Genomic DNA, 3,240 nt, shown 5'->3' with positions numbered 1-3,240 from the left:
TTCTGGAAATAGATATTTATACTTTTGTTCCTTCTGCACATACAATATGCACTTAATCAATTTTGAATGAAACTAAACTGAGAAAAGTTACATGAATTAAAAAACAGACTGCATTGTTCTAGGAAAATGTATACTCATAAAAAAGAAAGCTGCAAATAACTTCAAATTCTTAAAATCCTGCTTAGGAATCCTTCAGAAAGTTTCAAGAAATTCCAGTTTATTATTCAAAATGTGTGGCCTGGGTTCAGACAAGTTGAGAAAGAATCATATTTGTAACACTATATATCTCAGAATTTCTGCAAGCGTCCATTATTCTCATAAAATCACTTGGATTTGTCCCTATTTCAGTTTAAAAAGAAAAAGCTTGCTCCAAAGAAGCAGTTTATTCTTGAATGTAAATCCCAAGACATACCTCTAGTTGTGGCTTTTTCATTGGTTCAGAAGATTTTCAATGTAAATGTTCCTCTATAATTTAATTTGCAGTAGACTTACACAGACAAGTTTTGGGAAAGCTATTTCTTCATAAATGCTCAACATCTCTATTGTGGCAATATGGCTAATCTGGGAGACTCACTTCCAAATGAGAAAATATGAAAGAAGAGAGTTTATGGTTATACTCAAAGGCCCAAAATACACCTTGTAAGAAGTTGCTTTGAAGGTTCTCCTTAGTAAAAGAATAGATCAGATTTTGAATGACCCTTTTTGCTTAAGCCCCCTTTCCTTAGTCTAAATAAAGGTTTATTATTTTGTACTACACACTTCCCCAGAAATCTAATGGTCATGAATATTTAGCACTGAAATTGTTATGCATGCATAATTGTTTGTAAAACCTAGATATGACAAGATATGCTCATTTAATTTGGATGAGTGTAATCTCAGACATAAAAAATATTCTAAGTAAAAGTTATCTCAACTCAAACAAAAAGCTAACTTTGTGTGTATATCTCAAAGGAATTCTCTACAGAAAGAATGGCATCGTGTAGATGAATGACAAGTGACACTAGCAAAATAAAATTATTAAATGATAAAATCTATTTCTTACTACCAAAAGTACATTTCAAATGCTGTACAAAATGTTGTGATAAGCACTGGGTGTTATGAGCAACTGATGAATTATTGAACTCTACATCTGAAACTTATAATGTACTATATGTTGGGTAATGGAATTTAAATAAAAAAATTCATGTTGTCAATAAAACCTTTTATAAAATAATATGGTTCCTTTTTCACAATGGATTTGCTGCCAGAACACAGGTGTCATGTAAACTACCACTAAACCTAAACCAAAATGAAAAAGAAAAAGACTCATATCAATATTGCTATACTTGGACACATAGATTTGAGCAAGTTTATCACTATTGGTGATCTGATCTACAAATGTGATGGGATCAACAAAAGGACTACTGTAAAATTTGAGAAGGAAGCTGTTCAGATGGGAAAGAGCTCCTTCAAGTATGACTAGGTCTTGGATAAACTGAAAATTGAATGTGAACATGGTATCAACATTGATATCTCCCTCTGGAAATTTGAGAACAGCAAGTATGATGTGACCATCATTGATGCCTCAGGACACAGAAACCTTATGAAAAACATGATTACAGGCACATCTCAGGCTGAATGTGATGTCCTGATTGCTGCTGCTGGTGTTGTGAATTTGAAGCAGGTATCTCCAAGAATGGTAAGACCTGCAAACATGCCCTTCTGGCTTACACACTGGATGTGAAACAACTAATTATTGGTGTTAACAGTATCGATTCAACTGAGCTACCCTACAGCTAGAAGAGATATAAGGAAATTGTTAAGAAGTCAGCACCTACATTAAGACAATTGGCTGCAACCCTGACACAGTAGCATCTGTACTAATTTCTGGTTGGAATGGTGACAACATGCTGGAGACAAATACTAACATGCCTCGGTTCAACGGATGGAAATTCGCCCATAAAGGTGGCAATGCCAGTGGAACCACGCTGCTCAAAGCTCTGAATTGCATTCTGCCATCAACTCATCCAGCTGACAAGCTCTTGTATCCGCCTCTCCAGGACATCTACAAAATTGGTGGTATTGGTACTGTCTGTGTGGTTTGAGTGGAGACTGGTGTTTTTAAACCCAGCCTGGTGTTCACTTTTGCTCCAGTCAGTGGTACAACTGTAGTCAAGTGTGTTGAAATGCACCATGAAGCTTGAGTGAGGCTGTTTGTGGGGACAATGTGTGCTTCAATGATAAGAACCCAACTGTCAAAGATGTTCATCATGGTAATGTGGTTGGTGACAGCAAAAATGACCCACCAATGGAAGCATCTGGTTTCATAGCTCAGGTGATTATCCTGAACCATCCAGGACAAATCAGTGCTGGATATGTACCTGTGCTGGATTGTCATACAGCTCACATTGCTTGCAAGTTTGCTGAGATGAAGAAGATTGATCATTGTTCTGGAAAAAAGCTGGAAGATGGCCCCACGTTCTTGAAATCTGGTGATGCTGCTATCATTGATATGGTCCCTGGCAAGGTCTATGTGTGTTGAGAGCATCTCTGACTATCCTCCTCTGGGTCATTGTGCTGTTTGTGATATGAGACCAACAGTTGTTGTGGGTGTCATCAAAGCAGTGAACAAGAAGACAACTGGAACTAGCAAGGTCACCAAGCCTGCCCAGAAAGCTCAGAAGACTAAATGAATATTAACCCCAATATCTTCCACCACAGTCTTAATTGGTGGTGGAAGAATGGTATCATAACTGTTGAAGTCAATTGGTCATTAAATTTAATAGTAAAAGACTGGTTAATTAGAACAATGCATTGTAAAATCTTCAAAAGGAAAGGAGAATATTTGTGGACCATTTGTGTGTGTGTGTTTTTTAAGTTATTAGTTTTTAAAATCAGTACTTTTTAATAGAAACAACTTGACCAAAAATCTGTCACAGGATTTTGAGACCCATTAAAGCAAATGTTTAATGAGAAAAATAAAAATAAGAATAAATAAAATAGAATAAAATACTACATGTTTTTTCATACTATTTTCAGAAAACATAATCATGGAAATTTACATTTTAAGTGACATAAGAAACGGATTGAATGCACCATAATTATATGACTCCATTTACTATGACACCACAAATGTTTGTTTTTTTTACTTAAACTTAAGGTTCATATTTAAAATACATATAGTAAAGTCTATACCATCCAATATAGTAGCCACAAGTCACATGTCCTTATACTATATTTACATTTAAATTAATCAAAATG

At 35.3% G+C, this 3,240-nt stretch overlaps 1 pseudogene; it reads left to right on the top strand.

Moving 5' to 3' along the window:
* The first annotated feature begins 1,288 nt into the window (after positions 1–1,288).
* On the top strand, positions 1,289–2,672 carry LOC125091431 (elongation factor 1-alpha 1-like; annotated as a pseudogene).
* The last annotated feature ends 568 nt before the right edge of the window (positions 2,673–3,240 follow it).

Source organism: Lutra lutra, chromosome X (genome assembly GCF_902655055.1).
Source record: "Lutra lutra chromosome X, mLutLut1.2, whole genome shotgun sequence".
NCBI classification, from domain to species: Eukaryota; Metazoa; Chordata; class Mammalia; order Carnivora; family Mustelidae; genus Lutra; species Lutra lutra.
This window is presented reverse-complemented; position numbering and strand designations above follow the sequence as displayed.